Here is a 21,178-nt window from a genome sequence, read left to right on the forward strand (position 1 = left end):
TTGGCAAGAGTGGAGTCCAGGGTGGCGCCAATAAACTCTATCCTTTGAGCGGGGATTAGAGAGGATTTTTCCACATTGATCATTAAACCTAGATGTAGGAAAAGGTTCTTGACAATGTGGATGTGACTGAGGACTCACGTCTCTGAGGTCCCGGGGATGAGCCAGTTGTCTAGATACGGAAACACGTGTATCCAACAGCGGCGAAGCTGGGTGGCGACTACAGCCATACATTTGGTGAATACTCTTGGGGCTGTAGAGAGGCTGAACGGAAGGACCGCGAACTGGAAATGTTGTCGGTTGACCACAAACCGGAGGAACCTCCTGTGAGGTGGGAAGATGGCTATGTGGAAGTAGGTATCTTGCATGTTGAGGGCAGCATATCAGTCTCCAGGATCCAGGGATGGGATAATGGTCCCCAGGGATACCATACGGAACTTCAACTTTATCATGTATCTGTTGAATTCCCGCAGATCGAGGATAGGTCTGAGACCTCTCGTCTTGAGGATTAGGAAGTTGTGGAAATAAAACCCCTTGCCCCGCTCATGCTCTGGTACCTCCTCTATGGCTCCTTTGGTGAGGAGCATTTGCACCTCCTGTAGGAGGAGTTGCTCGTGAGAGGGGTCCCTGAAGAGGGACGAGGGTGGAAGGGGGGGTTGAAATAAATTGGAGGTGGTATCCAAAGTTCCAATGTGCGTAAGACCCAACGATCTGATGTTAGCTGGGACCATGCAGGGAGGAAAAAGGAAAGACAGTTGGAAAAAGGAAGGGACAGATCCTTTAAAGTGCACCCTCGAGTGCACCTTCAGAAGGAAGGTTTTGGCCCGGAGGAAGGCTTGGAGGAGTTCTGGTTCTGGCCCCCTTGGCTGCCCGATTGCCTTCGGCGACCATTTCTGCCTCGCCGTCTGTCAAAGTCTTGTATCTGCTGGGGTTGAGGGTAAGGGCGGTGCTGTTGGGGTCAGAAGGGCCTGCGCTGAGTTACCGGAGTGTGCATCCCTAATGAGCGCATAATGACCCTGTTGTCTTTTAGGCTCCGCAGCCTAGGGTCAGTTTTATCTTAAAACAGTCCTTGGCCCTCAAATGGAAGGTCTTGAATAGGGTGTTGGAGCTCTGGGGGGAGGCCGGAGACCTGCAGCCATGAGATACAGCGCATAGTCACACCAGAGGCCAGGCAGCTGAGTCCGCGGCATCCAGGGAAGCCTGGAGGGAAGTTCTTGCTACCTTTTTCCCTTCATCGAGGATCGCCGAGAACTCCTGTTGTGCGTCCTGCGGAAGCAACTCCTTAAATTTGTCCGCTGCCACCCAGGTGTTGTAGCTATAGTGGCTAAGGAGTGCTTGCTGATTGGACACGCGGAGTTGGAGGGCCCCCACAGAGTAGACTTTTCACCCGAGCAAGTCCATGCGCCTCACGTCCTTTGATTTAGGGGCTGGGGCCTGCTGACCATGGCGCTTCCTCATTAAGCGACTGGACGACGAGGGAGCAAGGAGGAGGGTGGACATACAGATATTCATAACCCTTGGAAGGCACCATGTATTTGCGCTCTACCCCTCGCGCAGTGGGCGGAACACAGGCCAGAGACTGCCAGATCGTAGTGGCATTGGCTTGTATGGTCTTAATGAATGGGAGGGCCACTCTAGTGGGGGCATCTGATGACAATATGTCCACCACTGGATCTTGTACCTCCAGGACCTCCTCGGCCTGCAAGTTCACGTTCTGTGCAACACGCCTGAGGAAGTCCTGGTGGGCCCTGAGGTCAATTGGAGGAGGACTGGCAGATGAGGTCCCAGCTACAGCCTTGTCAGGCGAGGATGAAGAGGAGAGACCTGGAACGAGTGGGTCTGATGAGGGTTCCGCCTGGTGGATCGTATCTGTCTCCCTGGGGAGCTCGGAGTCCTGAGGCTGGGTCAACCCTTCCTCCATAGGAGGAGGAGGAGTAATCGTGGCCTCCGGCACCCTGTGTTCTGAGGCGGTTGAGCGCGATGGATCTGGGTGAGGGCCTTGGGCCTGATGGTACGCCCAAGGCATCCAGAATCGCCACTGCTGTGGTCCATGATCTCGAGGATAGGGCTCATGGAACAGGGCAGCAGGCACATCGGTGTCTGGGGCGTATGCACTATCTGCCTGAGAAGACACGGACGGTGTCGGGACGGCCATGGAGGAGCCGAACGAGGCTGGTATGAGTCCCTCGCTCCCATCGTTGGAGATCTCCTTGGCGCCAGGGATCGGTACCAGGAATCATAATCGGTGCTGAGACCGAGACCGGGACCTGCAACCAGCACGGTGCCAGGAGGTCAACCTGGATCTCGAACGTTTGCGGCGGGACCGGCTGCGAGACTCTCGGTGCTGGGAGCGGTGCCTAGAGCTGGAGCAGTACCGAGAGTACCGGGTGGGACAGGAGGTGGATCTGTGCCACGAGTACGATCGGTATCGCCTTGGTGAGCAGTGCCGGGATTGCGAGCGGCATCGAGACCGGGACCATCCATGAGACCTTGAGTGGTGCCAGCTCATCGATTCCAGCGAAGGAGGCCTCATAGCAGCAGGCTTGCCTCTAGAATGCAGAACCTGCACCGGCGGTTGAGACAGGGCAGACTCAGTCATTGCAATAAGGTCCCTGGCCGAGGAGAATGTCTCCAGCGTAGAGGGAACCGTCAGCTCGACCATGGGTCTTACCGGGGAGCTCTCCAGGACCGGACTCCTGCTGCGGCACCGACAACAGTGGTACCGTCGACTCCGGTCACGAGAGGGAGTCCTCTCGCGACCGGAGTCGACGGTACCACTGTTGTCGGTGCCACAGCAGGAGTAGGTGCCAGGCGATTCGAACAAGCCTGCGTTGAAGGTGTGGAGGAAGCTGAGGGCCTTCGGTCAGATCCCTGTGCCGGAGAAGGCCGGTGCCAAGGTGTCTTAGCGGAACCGGCGTGGTCCGGTGCCGGAGGAGCGCTGTCAGTGCTCAGTGCAGAGGACGGAGGGTTAAGGGCTGCCTCCATAAGGAGAGTTTTTAAGTGAAAGTCCCTCTCCTTTTTAGTCCGCAGCTTAAAAGCCTTGCAAAAGCAGTACTTGTTGGAAATGTGTGATCCCCGAGGCACTTTAGGCAAGAGTCATGGGGATCGCTCGTGGGCATTGGCTTTTTACAGGCCGAGCACAGTTTAAACCCTGGTGAACCGGGTATGGACCCAGGCACCGGGAAGGGCTAAAGCCCAAGCCCTGCTAAACTAACTAACAACTATAAAACTTATTACACTATAGACTAAGTCAACTATATACAACAAGAGATCAAATGAACAAAGAGAAGCTAGGGAAGTGGAGGACAGCTAAGCCATGCTCCACTGTTCCAACAACCGACACGGGCGGTAAGAAGGAACCGAGGAGCGGTCGGGTCGGCAGGGGTATATATCCAGCGCCATGGCGGTACCACTCCAGGGGGCGACCTGCCGACCCACCAGAGTTGCTAGGGTAAAAATCTTCTGACGAGCGTGTGCACACATCTAACTGGAATGGATATGAGCAATCACTCGAAGAAGAAACAGGACTTAAGAACCTTTGTGGATCCCACCCTTGGTGCCTAACTCCCATTGGGCATGCCTGTAAAAATCTGACCCTGAATCTTTTATGCTATGGCACTGAAGCAGTGTTCCTCATCCATGAAACACTTAATGGTAATAACAGGTGAGCTTAGCTCACTTAGGCCCTGACTATACAACTGACTGCATTCAGACATTGTGGACAATGAGGCTGGGTGTAGGTACAGGGGTGTCTGTGTGCATTGAGTTGTAGGGTCTTGCTGTGCTGCAGGATTAGAAGGTGGCAGGAGATAGTAATGCTCTTTGATCTCCTGCATGAATGTACTTCTGAACACATAGCATTGATTCTAATGTGACCATGATACCTAAACATTGTTTGGGTCACTGAACACCCAAAACTAGTTATTTAAAAAAGAAGAAATTAAGACTACAATGGTATTTAACCATATATGGAGATAATTTGGATGCTTACATGTGTTGAGTGTGCAGCTTACCAGATACAGAACGGTTTTGGTTTTAGGATGTTAAAATAAAAATGCAAATTGAAGTCATGGTTTTAGCTATGTGGACATATCAGCTGAGAACTAAAATAAGCCATTCAGTTTATTGAACATAAACCACTAATAAGAGTCAAAGATTCCAACTTTCAGTAAACACCAGTCTGGGATAAATTCAGCCTAATGACCTACAGGTAAAAATTTCTGTATCTTCCTACTAGTCTAAACCACCCACGTCCACTCTCCATTGACTTTAATATTTGGTGTATTCCAAGAAGGAATATTCATCATGGCAGAATTTAATGTTGATAAAGGCAAAGCAAAACATAATCCCAGTTATACATATAAAATGATGGGATCTAAATTAACTATTACCACTCAGAAGAGATCTTTGAGTCATGGTGGATAGTTCTCTGTAAACATCTGCTCAATGCAATGCAAAGTGGCCACTAAAAAAAAAGCTAATGATGTTAAGATAAGTAGGAAAGGGATAGATAAAATGGAAAATAGCAAAGCCACTATATAAATCCAAGGTTTGCCCACACTTTGAATACTGCATGCAGTTCTGTTCACCCCATCTCAAAAAACACGTTAGAATTGGAAATTGTACAGAGAAAGGCAATGAAAATGACTGGGACTAGGGAACAGCATCAATATGAGAAAAGATTTAAAAAGATTGGGACTGCTCATCTTGGAAGAGAGATGACCGAGGGCGAATTGATAGAAGTCTATAAAATCAGGAATGATACAGAGAAAAAGGATTATTTATCCCTTCATATAACACAAACCAGAGGTCACCTGATGAAATTAATATGGGACAGGTTTAAACCTAACATAAGGAAGTACTTTTTATATAATGCCCAGTCATCCTGTGGAACTAGTTGCCAGGGAAGGCTGTAAATGCCAAGAGTATAACTGGGTTCAAAAATTAGCTAAGTTCATGGAGGATAGGTCCATCAATGGCTATTAGACAAGATAGTCAGGGATTCAACCTCATGCTCTGAGTATCCCTAAACCTCTTACTGCCAGAAGCTGGGACTGGAAAACAGGGTATGGATCACTCAATAAGTTGTCTTGTTCTGTCTATTCTCTGAAGCATCTGCACTTGCCGCTGTGAGACAGGACACCAGGCTAGCTGGAGCATTGGTCTGATAGAATATTGCCATTCTTATGTGAAGAATCTATGGAACCTTTTCAAATTTTAATCACACTGCAGTGTGACAGAGAGAGAGAGAGAGAGAGAGAGAGAGAGAGAAGGGAGCAGTAGCCCCTTTCCCAGGGCCACCAGTGGGGGTTGCCCCTGCCAGAGTTACAAACACTGGAGGTGCAGGCAGCTGGTAAATTCCCCATTTTCCCAGAGGCAGGGGCAGGCTTTGGGCTCCATCCATAGGTTCTGGTTCCAGGAGCACCATCCCTGTCATCATCCCTGGGTCCTGTGGCCTCCCTGTCCCCCTCCACATCCTGGGCTTGCTGAGGCTGAGTAAGTCTGCTGTGAAAAATATTAAACATTTTTCACAGCAGCAGACTTACTATCTAGCAGGTTCTTTAAAAAAAGAAAATACAACCAAAAAAAAAAAAAAAGACAAGAACATGCAAAACACCTTATCTGTGTTTCTATTCTGTTTAGGTCCAGTAAAGAAGAGAGGCCACAGTACGTTATTTTTATTACTGAGTGTGAAAAACCCCTACATAAATAAATTACAATGATTTGAACATGCATCTAGGAAAAATAAAATATGCATTAAGTTAAGTATTTTAGGAAAAATTGTCAGCATGGCCACAAGCAAGAGTTGGTGGCTGAACTAAGGCCACCAAAAATTTGGTTGTGAGAATCCCTGCTCTAGTGCCCACCAGAAATGTGGCCATTCTAGCTTTTTGACCTTGGTGCACTGTGGGAAAGCTTGCCTCTCTATCCTTCACATTGCAGGGAGTTTGATCAAAATAACTGCTCAGCAGGCAGGCTGTTCAATGTGCTCCCAGCTACTGGAGTCACAGGGGCAGCTCCAGGCACCAGTGCAGCAAGCGTGTGCTGGGGCGGCAAGACACGGGGGGCAGCCTGCCAGTCACTGAGGGCAGCAGGCAGCTAGCTTCTGGCTGCGCGCCTGCAGGAGGTCCTCCAGTCCCACAGCTTCAGCAGCGGGGATGCCAATGGCGCAGGACTGGTGGACCGCCGCAGGCATGCCCCCGAATCCACGTGACCAGTGGCCAAAAGCTGCCTGCCTGCTGTGCTTGGGGCAGCAAAAAACAGCCATCCCTGTGGAGCCAGCAACATGAGGAGGTACTTTTTGAAGAACTTCTCTTGCTTATGCTTTCAGAAGCTCTGCCCATTTCCTGACACAGGACTGAGACACACTAGTGGACATTTTGGCAGTGTTTTCTGATTCAAAAAGGTACCTGACAGTTTATAATGGAAACGAGGAGGAAGAGAAAGCAGAGGAAAAAGTACCCACGTCTAGCAGACAAGCTGGCTGATACCTCTCAGTACAGCCTCTGATGCCCCCTATATAGAGAAGGGCTTCTTAAAGCAGTTTCTCTCACGTCTGATAGTTCCTCCTCAAAAAATTATTATATGCGTGTGTTGTGGTAGGTAAAAATTCCCTTTGCTCAAGTTGTCATTAAAAACAAAAAGGTCTCAGTTCTAAATGACACACACACACACACACACACACACACACACACACACCTTTTAACTACATATTGGAAAAAGTCATTTGTGAGCTATGTTTTCTCAAGTAACATTGGTAAAACACCTAAAATTCCTTCTAGTTAAGCCAATGTAAGCCTATGAAATTTTTAAATTTCTATGCAGCATTTATATAGACTTCCTAGTGTTGAAAACAGTATGTAAATACATTTATACATCCCAGAAGTACTGTAGACTGTACATATTTTTAATATGGATGAAAATGGAAGAGATTCAGCCATATTTGCCTTCAGGCTAGATCAGGGGTCGGCAACCTTTCAGAAGTGGTGTGCCGAGTCTTCATTTATTCATTCTAATTTAAGGTTTTGCGCGCCAGTAATACATTAACATTTTTAGTAGGTCTCTTTCTATAACACATAACTAAACTATTGTTGTATGTAAAGTAAATAAGGTTTTTAAAATGTTTAAGAAGCTTCATTTAATATTAAATTAAATGTAGAGCCCCCCCAGCCTGGTGGCCAGGACCTGGGCAGTGAGTGCCACTGAAAATCAGCTTGCGTGCCCCCTTTGGCTAGCATGCCATAGGTTGCCTACCCCTGGGCTAGATCCACAGGAGGATTTAGGAGGAAAAAGGTAGGAATTAGATGCCTAAACATTGGATTTAGGCACCTAATCCTGGAGGCACCTGGATTTCCACCATGAAAGTCTCCTATGAGCTTAAGTTTCTGCCAGGAAGCATGCCACAGTGGCCTCAGTCTAGAGACCTGTGTGACACTCATGCCTAAACTCCAATGGGATCCTCAAAATGAGATGTTGCCCTTCCTATCTCACCAGAGGGGCCAATCTGGTAGGTAGACTCAGATCAGACCTTGTCTAAAACAAAATTTGGGGGATGAGAATGCAGTGGAGGCATCCTTATGACCTTTAGTCTAGTTGTTAGGGAATTCATCCAGGACATGGGAAACCCAGGTTCAGTTCCTCACTCTGCTCATTGCGGAAAAGGGATTCGAACATGGGTCTCCTAACTCTTGGCATGTTACTCTAATGACTGGATAATGGGATATTCTGAGGTGGGTTTCTCAATCTTTCCTGTTGAAACTATTCCACTGCATATAAATAATGAAATGTGCGTTGAACCAGAGTGAGCATGAGAGTGATTCTGGTCCAATAGTTGGGTACTCAGCTGGGGGTGAGAGATCAGAGTTCAAATTCCTTCTGCACATCACCTCTCTGCTAAGTGCTTCCTATTGGCTAGTTTAGGAAGCTCTCTCTGTGTGTTGGCTTTTGTGGATCTCTCTCATAAGAATGGCCATACTGGGTCAGACCAAAGGTCCATCTAGCCCAGTGTCCTGGCTTCCAACAGTGGCCAATGCCAGGTGCCCCAGAGGGAACAAACAGATAATCAAGTGAACCATTCACGGTCACTCACTCTCAGCTTCTGGCAAACAGAGGCTAGGGACACCATCCCTGCCCATCCTGGCTAATAGCCATGGAGATGATTAACTCTCTCTTGCATTATATAGGGAATCTAGGTGTCCAACTCAGGGCTGCAAAATCCACTGTGTGGCAAGGTGCTTAACCTAGCCTGTGTGGATGTAGCTCTTTAAAATTTGGACCCCGACTCTGCATACACTAAACATACATGGCTTAACTATGCTATGTGAGTAGTCCCTTTGAGATTAAATGGTGTACAGTCTACTTATGGTACTTATATGGCCACCATCACTGCAGTTTGAGCACCTCAGTCTTTAACGTATTTATCTGCACAATACCCCCAATCTACTGATACGGAACGGAGGGCAAAGAAAGGCTAAGGTGTCACAAAGTCTGTAGTAGAGCAGAGAACTTGTATGCCGGTCTCCTACATTTTAGGCTACTGCCTTAACCCATGGAACGTACTTCTCTAAAGTGATTTCAGCAGGACTACTCATGTGATCAAAGTTATGCACATATGGAAGTGTTTGCAGGATTGAGCATTGGAACCAATGGTATCTCGCATTTACATTATTCACCCAGAAAAAAATAGGATACCTTCACACATGCATAGAACATATTAAGTATTATAGAGGAGAGCCATATTAGTCTGTATCCACAAAAACCAACAAGAAGTCCGATTGCACTTTAAAGGCTAACAGATTTGGGCATAAACTTGTGGGTAAAAAACCCCAGTTTAATCACAAATAGCTCAAGTTCTCACCTACTTTTTTTTTAAAACCAACAATAATCCTTGAATTTCAGGCACAAATTTTCCTTTTAGTTTTCCTTTTGGCTTTTAAGACATCTGATCGCATGAATTTCATTTTGCAACAGTTCATTTTCAGACCAACCTGACTGCTTTTCTTGAGTCTTCGTAGCATGCTCTGCAATTGGTTGGTGCTCTCAGCAATTAGCATGACGTTGCCCGTGAATCTGAGATGAGAATCGTTCATTTATATTAACACCACTTCTCCAAATGATCTTGTTCATAACTATTTCAAGGCAGGCGGTAAATAGTTCTGGTGAAATCGTATCTCCTTGCTTTACACCTCTCTCGATTGGGATGCGGAGGGGAGTTGAGGAGAGTAATATCTGTTGTACATCCAGTATTCGCTTCCTTCAACAAACTGATGTACTGCGTGTTAGTGCCTTGCTCTGAAAGCGCCTTTAATATTGTATGGAACTCTATGCTATCGAAGGTCTTTTCATAGTTGACTAAAACAATGCACAGTGGGAGTTTGTATTCCCTTGCTCTTTCTAGAAGCTGGCTAAGGGTAAATAATTTCTTCAAAATCCTGCCTGCTCTCTTGGCTGTTGTTCATCCAGATTCTGCAAGAGTCAGTTCGTTATCTTTGTAAAGAGTTTATAGATATGAGAGAGCAGGCATTTAGGGGGATAGTTCTTAAGAGCCTCTCGATCCCCTTCTTGTACAGCAAGATGGTATTCGACTCCTTCCAGCTTGATGGTATTTTTCCTTCGAGATATCAACTGAATCTTAAAGTGAGGGCCTTTCAAAGTTTTTCGCCTCCTGTGGAAATCATTTCTGATGTTTTTCTGTCTTTGCCTGGAGCTTTTCCCTTCATCTGGTGTAGTGCATTTCGGACTTCACTGATGATTATGGGGAGATGCATTCTTCTGACTCTTGGGAGAGGGATGTTGATTCTTGATTTGAACAGTTCTGTATGGAAATCCTTGCAGACCCTTCCATCCCTGCTCTGTCAATTACTGTCTCTCTATCCTTGTTATTCAATGCTGTTACCCTCAATCTATACTGTGCCAATTCCAGTTTGCATGTCCTAAGGCTCTTGCATGATTCAGCTGTTTCAGGGAGCTTTTCTTTCCGGAAATTCTCAAAGTTGTCCTTCATTTTTTGCCATATAAGCTTGCACAGAATGAAGTACTCAAGGTTATCAGAGCTCCTTTTCATATTTCTCTGCTTCTCTACCAAGCTTTTCATTTTGTTTGAGATTCTTCCCTTTGCCTTCATCTTTTCAATTTCAAACACACAGTGAAATGTGCAATGTAAATGACTTTTTGCTGCACTGTGGTCAAATAAGTGAATCACTCAACTTGTATACCTGATACCAAAAGAGCACAAATTCAACATATTCAGCAAGTCCTCAAGTCCAGGCAGGAGGTACCAGTCTGGAAGTAATTCTTTACTGTTACATTTTCCTACAGATTTAAAAATATTCTAGGTTTTTCTATTACCTGAACTTGTCTGGTCTGTCAACATTCCTTCACTCTAAGGTGATTACACCTGGCTTTTAATGACAAGCTAAAAATGTCTGTCCAAAAGGATGTGGTCAGTGAGTAGATTCTAATCATTGGGCTTTAAAGTATTTTATCACTTTTATTCCCCCAGCCTAATTGAGAGGTCTTACCATTTAATCTTGGCAAAACCCACTGTAGCTGTTAACGTACAAAATTCCAGATAACCAATCTTAAACACAAAAACTTCAAAACCTCAGCTTTGTTCCATGTAGTTTGAAGGGTAAAACCTGCACCTTTCTGTAGGTTGATCCCCCTCCAAACTTTTGTTTGTGGTTTTGTAGGAGTTTGCCTTCATGCCAAAGTAGGCTAACAGTTTTTTTGATGCTGCAATTCTGCTTCATATGCTTACAAATTTCCAACAAAAATGGCTGTGTTTAATTAACTGGCAGATGAGAAATCTGTGTTTGTTAAAAAGAGTCATGTAGTTCATCAGGATATGGGACTTTTAAGAGCAACTGTCTGGTTCTACTAAGTTTAGTACACCAAAAAAAAAAAAAAAAAGGAAATTACAGAATTGCATGAAACTTTCCAGCTTCACTTTGCACTGGGGTTTGAAAACATTTGGTTGAATTGATTTTGTGCCTGCTTACACCTTTTAAGTTTCACCTACAGTTTGAGTTCAAAAGTTAAAGTTATATTGCTATATAGAAATAAGTGTGCACAAATGCTTAGGCTCAGGCCTCCACAAAATTTTGCATACAAGTGCCCACATTTGTAGGCACAAACACCTCTGTATGCACATTCAATAATCTAACACCTTACTCATGCACATTTTGCACCTACATAGCATATACTATGTGGTATAATAAATCCAAAATTAAAGGCTAATATTTTCCAACTTGGACTATCTAGAATTAGACACCTAAATCCATTTTATGCTCCAAAAAGTTTATATAAATCCCAATTTTAAAAGGCTTAAAGCATATACTTAAATGCTTTGTTGAACAAGGATGCAATCACTAGCATGCATAAGGTAAAGCACATGTTTCAAAGCTTCATTAAATTGAATCTACTCTTAGGAGCTAAGCATCAGAATTTTAGAACCCAAGTTTCAAAGTTTACAATTTTTACAAGGAAAATAGAAACAAAATGTATAAAAAGGTTGAATTAATGTTCCCTTGGAAACCTAAACTTTTTGGGAATCCTTACTTGTGTATATCTGCTAATGCAACACTAAACTTGAAAGATCTTTTGTCTTTGCATTTGTTTTCCCTGGTTTTTCCCCTTTTCATTTTTTTACAAAGGAAAAAAAATCAAGGCTGACCTAGCTTAGGTAGACTCACTTAGGTCTCAACTGAAGCATCCTTAAAAATACCTGTTAAAGATACTTCACTTAATATTTTATCAGGGTATACTCAGTATTCCAAATTGCTATAGGACAATGGTGATGCAAAATAATCAAAAGCAAGTGTCTTAACATATGTGCAGAGATGCTAGCCTTAAACGTACAGTGCCTGTTTTCTTCAAACATGATCAGTTTTTCCTGTCTCACTAAAGAGGAGCCTAAAACAAGCCCATTTTGGAGCTTCTTATTTCAACCACATTTGAGTTATTCACGTAAAAAATTTCAGTTTGAACATACAGAAAAAGAGTGGGTTGGTGAGGTTGGATGACTCAATAGCAGAACAAATGTTGTCCAAACTTCCAAAACATTGATCTTTGGGCACAGACCAAGCATATAAATTACAACCCAAAAGGATTTTAAGAAAATGAGAAAAAGGAGAGTTCAATTATAAAACCAAATTTCATTCTTAGTATTGTTCACAGGATGAATTTTCTTCCTACTGATGGAATTACTAGCTAGACATGTTGCCATAAAAAAAATAAATCCTTAGGCCTGTGCTTTGTTTATATCTGGCCTAACAAACAGTCAGAAATCTGGCCTGCAAAGTTATAATTATACTTAGAGATGGAATTGGTACTAGCCAGATATGAGGAAACAAGACTTGCGTTCACACAAACACAAGTGAAGCCCGGGATCTAACTGGCAGCCAGGGAAATTTCACTTGCATGATCAAACAGCATAAATGCTATGCTTTCCATTTAGATGACATTACTGCTAGTGGAGCTTATGCCATAGAAAAGAGGAAAAGTAACTTGTTAGTGCCTGCATTTCTGTTTAATTACACAAAGGTAATGATTTGTAGGGCTACATATATAAATATGTATTTGTGAATTTGTTACTGTCAGAAGCACCTTGACCTTATTCAGCAAAAAAAGACATTATGGAGATCTGTACCTTAATACTCAAACACACATCATGGTGGTCATCCTTCACCACATGGAAGAGGCTTAGCCATTCAAGTATTCAAAAGACCACCTGCCACATGCTTTCCCACTGCCTCATCTTTTGAAACAAACCTGAAATTAATCATGAAATTCACCCTCTACAGATTTGATCTGCCCCTCCCCTGCAGTAAGAGGGTCACAGGTTTAAAATAAGCTCAGACAAATCACAAAATTTGAACAAATGGAGAACAAATCTGAAACACAGCAAGTTTTACAGCTGTCATTCCATGCAACTCCAGTGAGACCTGTCCTGTTTTCCAACCCTCTGTACATGAGCTACTCAGCTCAGGTGAATACCACATAGAATCTGAGTAGCAGAAGCCAAAGAATTTTTTATTAATTTATATCCACTTTGTCATCACTTCCTAGCCCCCTCTCTCTCTCTCAGTACATTTTCAAAGAACAGTAAAGGATATTGAAAGTCTTAAGTGTGCTCTTCTGCGAATGCTGATTTTCACTGAATGCAGTTTCAAACCCAATCTGAACTTACAAATGCACCACTTATAAAACTGATTTTTCTCCTCCACCACTATCAGTTACTCTAACAATCCTCAGATATTAGCCTCTGGACATTTAAAGAGTGAATTATGAATCTCAACTTGTAACCCTATCTATCCAAATTCAGACCAGGTGTGAAAGAATTCCCATTAATGGGAAGGACAGCCATTTTCTCTAGGACTGAATTTTGCTCTATATAAGGAGTCTTCTGTTAAACAAAAACCACACAAAACACCCCTCTCAAGATCCAAGTTAAAGAGCTAGCTTCAGTGCCTACTAACTCAATGGGAATCTTCCCATTAATTTCAATGAACATTGGATCAAGCCCCAAATGAGCAAGACTATTACACCACATATGTAAAATTCAGTCCTGGTATCATAATATTGCAAATGTATGCTTTCTGTATAGCCCTGAACATGATAGTGTCACATCTAACCAAATCTGCCTAATAATATGTATAAAAAAAGTATTTTTGTAAAGTGAGGAAGTTTTGTTCTTCACACTTCATTATGAAAGAAACAGAACATGCAGTATATTAGTTTGGATTTCCATTAGTATTTGCACGTGTAGAACTTGGTATTCATTATGCAACACATTTGTTGCAACTCTGTAACCCTTAGATATCATTTTTTAAAAGCCTCTTTAAAATTCTCTGTATGTTTATTTCGCATCCAGGAAACAATGTGCACCCTCTAAGGGATATATTAATACTTACAAATTCTGGGAATTTTTAACCCCGGATGTGCAGCCTCACTCATTAGGGATGTGTTTTTATTAAGTGTTGACAGTCTGATATTATCTTACTGAGATATTAATGACCAAGTTCTTACCACTTGAATTTTATCTTCTAAAATCATGCTGCTGATGATTAAGTTATTTCAATGACTTTTTGAAATGAAAAACCAGAACAGATTGAGTCTGATTTTCTTTGAACGTGGGGGTTAACGCTACTCAGATTTTTTTGTACTCTGAAAAGATTAAAATCATACAGGATTAAAACAGCAACTAAAATTGTATTTAATGAGCTAGGCTGAAGTCTGGCCTTTATTTCAATGGCTGCAAGCACAAAATCTAGACACACATTTTTGGCACCTGCAAATGAATTCAATGTGAAAATCAGAATACTTGCATCTTTGGATACTTGATTTGCATCCACAAGTAGTTGGAGTGCAAGTTTTATGCCCACAATTCAACTGGGGACAAAAATTTAGGTCCTAATTTTGGGCCACAAGTTTTATTTTAAACTGAAAAAGGACTAAATTGTGAAGTGCCTATGATGCTTTGAAAGTTGCCAATTTGAAAGCTGGCAACCACTCCACTAAAACCTTAGCCTTCATACCTAGCAACCCTCAAAACCTGCCATTATGACAATCAAAATGTATGATGACCAATATGTGAAACACCTGTTTTGTTGTGCATACTTGGCAGAGAGTAGTTTTAACTATCAAACCTGTTTGAAACCAATGTGAAAATAATTTTTCAAAAGAAAACCAGAAATTCCATCCTGCGTAACCACAAAGCTCCCCAAAATGAGTCATTATTAGGGTTTGAACCCAAGACTTTCAAAGCCCCAACACAAACCTCTCCCACTTGAGCTAAAGGTAGCTTATATGGCTTTACAAAGCACTTTTGGATACCCTGAACATGAAATAGGATATATAAAATCAAGTTCTGTTTTATTACAGAATGTATGGGTAGCACAGATCAATATTCATTGAATACTCCATCAATACCCTGCCTGAGCCAGAGAAGCTTATGATCTAACTAGTGGACCAAATTCAGTGGTGAATCCTGGTCAAGTGTCACCTGAAGCATGTTGCACATAAGCTAATATTACCAGATGAATATTTACTGACTCCTTAAAATCAACCATATTTTAATGTTACCAGCAGTCCTGGGCAGTCTTCCCATCCATTACCCCTAGAGAGCCACTTCCCCAGTGGCTGGTAAGGGAACCTGGGCCCAGCCTGTACAACAGGTCCCAGCTCATCAGCAGACACCTGTTCCATTCTGGACCTTATTGCCTTTTCCTGAGCCTTTCCTAACCTTTTAGCTCCCCCACTTTCCCTAGGTTTGCCAGAACCAGAACTCCCACCTCCCAGGAGTAACAGTATGTTACTTGTCTCTGCAGCCCCAACGCACCTCCCTTTGCCCAGGGAGCGGTAGCGGACTACTTCCCCTGCAGCCTCATCTCTACTATCAAGTCTCTGGCATTACAGAATGCCTACCTGTTCCTGTACAGGTGAACATCCCATAATTAAGAGTTCCCTCTTAATTTGCAGCCTAGTAGGTGAATAGGGCCATCTGACCTCCATTAACACCTTCAAAGCAAGTGTGGGTTGAACAGCCCATCACACAAACCCACTTGAGCTCTACTTTGCAGTGGTTCATAGACTTTGCGCCAAGGAGTGCATCTCTGCCCTTTCTGCAATAGGGAATGTCATTGCCAGTTCAGTGTGAATGTAATACTTTGCATATAACAAATACTGGGTGGAAAGGCCATGGAGACCTCCTGGAAAACTACAGATACATGCTTTCAGAAATAATTCTGCTTAAATATTTTGTATTTTTATTCTTGTTTTCCTGTCATTGATATGCAAGGGCAGGTGGTTTTGAGCTATATAGATTCATGATTCGGCTAAAGACTTCCCCAAAGTTTGAGCATGCTTTGATGTAAGGTTTTCTTTGGACCAATTTCTAATATATAAAAATATTATGCACTTGCATAGTTCTCAGAGAATCTCAACATTAATAAATTAGCCCTCAGTATTAGTCATTTTACTTCTGGGGAAACTGAGGTACAGAGACATGAGCAGACTTGTCCAGGAATTAGGGCAAAGTTGGAGAGGGAACACAGAAGTCCTGGCCCTGAACCACAAGACCACTTGTTCTTGCAATATTAGTGACAATCGCAGCACACAATCAACCTTTGTAGCTAAGTATTTCATCTGCTCTTAATGCTTATCCCCCACTTCATGATTAGAACTATGTTGGAAAGGCAACAAACCCTTTCACCAGCAAGCAAACAGATCATGCAGGTTTCTGGTCAGATGCAAAGTGCAGAAGACTAGCTTTTAGATAGCAAGGATTGCATGCAGCAATGGAAGCAGATATATTCCATGGAGTATGACAGAAAATGACATTTATATTGATCAAGGAATATTAGTCTTTATAATGTCAATCCTGAATTAGCTAAGCCAAAACAACAAGAAAATAAAGTAGCCATCTTGAGACTGGGGAAGCTAATAGCAGTTCAGTTTAAATAGTTTAGTTTGAGACAATACATGGGACAGATTTGTGCTGCAAATTCCCAGCTGTTACAGGTTCTCTAGTTAGAACCTTTAAACAAATGTGAAAAATGTATGGGAGGTGACTAAGGACATAATTCAGGGGATACTGAAGGAGGCCTGATATCACAACAAATTGCCACATTTCTTGTATCAAAAGGAATACTACAACCAAACATCTAACTTGGAGAGAAATCGCTATGAAACTGCTTACAAGTCTGCAGTAGAGAAGTACTTACATAGGAGATTCAAATGGGACTAAAAACTGGTAGGGTATTTAGCAGAGAAAGTTTAATTTGATGTTGTAGTTCTTAGTAAAACAGATGAAGCATAGCTAACCATGAAGTATTCCACATCCTTTACCTTATTCTTTTATTACAGGATTTAGGTAGGAAGCCTATGACCTAAGCAGTGGAAGACACAATGAAGATGACTGGATGTGAATCCTCCAGGATCGTGTATCTGAAAAAAAAGTTGTCTGTATTAAGTGCTGCCTGATAGAGCTGATGGAAGAAAAGATCTGAAGATTGGAGATGCAGGTGGAAACTCTGGCCTCATCATGTCTTCGTTTCATCATCTGCTTGAACACCCTTCTAAACTCAACCAAAAGGGAGAAACTCAGACTTGCAGATGGAAGCAGGACCAAAACTCTGAGGGGAGACTGCTGGGTGAGGAAAGTGGACAGTGGAAGCATGTGACTAAGCGAACCAGGCAGAGGAAAACAGACAAGCTAGTGAAGGAGCAATAGAGCTCAGGAACAGCTTAGTGGAGTTAGAAAATGAAGGGGCACAGCAGGTGGTCACTGAAGGTGAAAGGACAAGAAGAGAAGAGAAGAGCAGCTAGCTCTATAAAGGAAGGGAAAGAGGCAATGGAGATGACACCAAACATGAGCCCCAGAAGGATATGGAATGGGTTGCAGAGGATTGCAAGGGTGAATAGGAATCAAGAGGACTTGCAGCCAGCTGCCAGGTGCTAAGATATGGGATGTGGACCTGAGGCTGAAGAGGATCCTAACGGGGGCAGGAAAGAATCCACTGATTGTCCTTCATGTGGGAACGAATGATACGGCTAGATTCTCACCGGAACATATCAAGGGAGACTACGCCAGGCTGGGGAAGACACTTAAGGAAATTGAGGCTCAGGTCATCTTCAGTGAGATTCTGCCTGTTCCTAGAGAAGGGCAACAAAGGTGTGACAAGATTATGGCAATCAACAGATGGCTCAGGCAGTGGTGCTATAAGGAGGGCTTTGAGATGTATGGCCACTGGGAGGCATTCATGGGCAGAGGACTGTTCTCTCGGGATGGACTTTGCCTGAGTAGGGAGGGAACAAGACTTCTAGGATGGAGGCTGGTACAACTGATTAAGAGAGCTTTAAACTAGGAATTTGGGGGAAATGGTTGGAATATGTCCAGGTAATCTCCATGCTGGATTTTAACATTGAGAGGGAAGAAAAAACAAAGCAAGAAAGAATACTGTCGTGGGTTGGAGAATGGACATATGGAGGAAGAGTACTGTAGATACAATTCTAGTAGGTGATACTGGTGGTAGAACATCTGGGCCTAATTGGGTAAAGAATGTGAGTGAGGCCAAACAGCAAGAATGAAGGTGTTTGTACACCAATGCGAGGAGCTTGGGTAACAAAATGGAGGAACTAGAGCTACTGGTGCAGGAAGTGAAATGGGATGTTCTAGGGATAACAGAAACATGCTGGAATAGTAGTCATGACTAGAGTACAGGTATTGAAGGATGTGCGCTGTTTAGGAAAGACAGAAATAAAGGCAAAGGTGGTGAAGTACCATTGTATATCAATGATGAGGTAGACCAAAGAAATAAGAAGGGATGGAATGGATAGACAGAATCTGTCTGGGCAAAAGTCATATTGGGGAAGAAAGCTACTAGAGCATCCCCTGAGATAGCACACTGCAAGCACTATAGACCACCAGGATCTGAGCTGGATATGGATAGAGACCTTTTTAATGAAGTAACTATAATGGGAAGTGTGTGATCATGGGAGACTAACTCTCCAGATATAGACTGGAGGACAAGTTCTAGTAATAGGGCTCAGATTTTCCTGGATGCCATAGCTGATAGATTCCTTCACCAAGTAGTTGCTGAACCAACAAGAGGGGATGCCATTTTAGATTTGGTTTTGGTGCGTAGTGAGGACCTTAGAAGAAATGGTTGTAGGGGACAACCTTGGTTTGAGCAATCATGAGCTAATTCAGTTTAAACTAAATGGAAGGATAAAACAAAAAATAGATCTGTGACTAGGGTTTTTTATTTCAAAAGGGCTAACTTTAAAGAATTAAGGAAGTTAATTAGGGAAGTGGATTGGATGGAAGAACTTGGGGATCTACAGCTGGAGGAAGCCTGGAATTACTTCAAGTCAAAGTTGCAGAAACTATCAGAAGCCTGCACCCCAAGAAAGGGGGGCGGAAATCATAGGCAGGAATTGTAGACCAACCTGGACGAGCAAGCATCTCAGGCAATTAAGAAAAAGCAGAAAGCCTACAAGGAATGCAAGATGGCAATGATCAGCAAGGAAAGCTACTTTATTGAGGTCATAACATGTAGGAATAAAGTTAGAAAGGCCAAAAGCCATGTAGATTTGGACCTTGCAAAGGGAATTAAAACCAATTGTAAAAGGTTCTATAGCCATATAAAGAAAAAGAAGAAAAGGGACCACTAAACACTGAAGATGGAGTGGAGGTTAAGGATAATCTAGGCATGGCCCAATATCTAAACAAATACTTTGTCTCAGTGTTTAATGAGGCTATGAGGAGCTTAGGGATAATGGTAGGATGACAAATGGGAATGAGGATATGGAGGTAGATATTACCACATCTGAGATAGAAGCCAAACTTGAACAGCTTAATGGGATGAAATCAAGGGGCCCAGATAATCTTCATCCAAGAATATTAAAGGAACTGGCACATGAAATTGCAAGCCCATTAGCAAGAATTTTTAATGAATCCGTAAACTCAGAGTGGAAAAAAAAGTGATCTGGGCAACTACAGGCCCGTCAGTTTGACATCTGTAGTATGCAAGGTCTTGGAAAAAATTTTGAAGGAAAAAGTAGTCAAGGACATTGAGGTCAATGGTAATCGGGACAAAATACAACATGGTTTTACAAAAGGTAGATCATGCCAAACCAACCTGATCTTCTTTGAGAAGATAAGAGATTTTTTAGACAAAGGAAATGCAATGGCTCTAATTTACCTCAGTTTCAGTAAGGCATTTGATATGGTTCCACATGGGGAATTATCAGCTAAATTGGAAAAGATGGGCTCAATATGAAAATTGAAGATGGATAAGGAACTGCTTAAAGTGGAGACTACAGTGGGTCATACTGAAAGGTCACTTGTCAGGCTGGAGGGAGGTTACTAGTGGAGTTCCTCAGGGATCAATTTTGGAACCAATCTTTTTATTATTGACCTTGGCACAAAAAGTGGGAATGTGCTAATAAAGTTTGCTGATGACAAAGCTGGGAGGTATTGCCAATACAGAGGACTCAGATATCATATAGGAAGATCTGGATGACCTTGTAAACTGGAGTAATAGTAATAGGATGAAATTTAATAGTGAAAAGTGCAAGGTCATGCATTTGGAAGTAACAGAGGAGGACCATCTTGGAGTATTGGTTGATCACAGGATGACTATGAGCCGCCAATGTGATATGGCCGTGAAAAAAGCTAATGTGGTCTTGGGATGCATCAGGCAAGGTATTTCCACTAGAGATAAGGAGGTGTTAGTACTGTTCTACAAGGCACTGGTGAGACCTCATCTGGAATACTTTGTGCAGTTCTGGTCTCCCATGTTTAAGGAGGATGAATTCAAACTGGAACAGGTTCAGAGAAGGGCTACTAGGATGATCCTAGGAGTGGAAAGCCTGTCATATGAAAGGAGACTCAAGGAGCTTGGCTGAGAAGAGATACGATTGCTCTCTCTAAATATATCAGAGGAATAAATACCAGGGAAGGAGAGGAATTTAAGCTCAGTATCAGTGTGGACACAAGAACAAACTGGCCATCAGGAAGTTTAGACTTGAAATTAGATGAAGGTTTCTAACCATCAGAGGAGGGAAATTCTGGAACAGCCTTCCAAGGGGAGCAGTGGGGGCAAAAGACATCTGGCTTCATGACTAAGCTTGATATGTTTACCGAGGGGATGGTATAATGGGATAGCCTAATTTCAGCAATTAATTTGTCTTTGACTAATGGTAAATATGCCCAACGGCTTGTGATGAGATGTTACATGGTGTGGGATCTGAGTTATTACAGAGAATTCTTTCCTGGGTGTCTGGCTGGTGAGTCTTGCACACATGCTCAGGGTTTAGCTGATTGCCACATTTGGGGTCAGGAAGGAGTTTTCCTCCAGGGCAGATTTTCAGAAGCCCTGGGGGGTTTTTTGGCCTTCCTCTGCAGCATGGGGCACTGGTCACTTGCTGGAAGATTCTCTGCACCTTGAAGTTTTAAAACTATGATTTGAGGACTTCAACGGCTCAGACACAGGTTTGATACAGGAGTGGGTGGGTGAGATTGTGGCCTGTGTTGTGCAGGTCAGACTAGATGATCATAATGGTCCCTTCTGACCTTAAAGTTTATGATTCTAACATAGCAGGGAGGACACAACACAGCCAGCTCAAGCTATCTGAAAAGGTGTTAAGGGTTTCTACATGGCTGATAAGCGAGTTT

Source organism: Gopherus evgoodei, chromosome 5 (assembly GCF_007399415.2).
Source record: "Gopherus evgoodei ecotype Sinaloan lineage chromosome 5, rGopEvg1_v1.p, whole genome shotgun sequence".
Lineage (NCBI taxonomy): Eukaryota > Metazoa > Chordata > Testudines > Testudinidae > Gopherus > Gopherus evgoodei.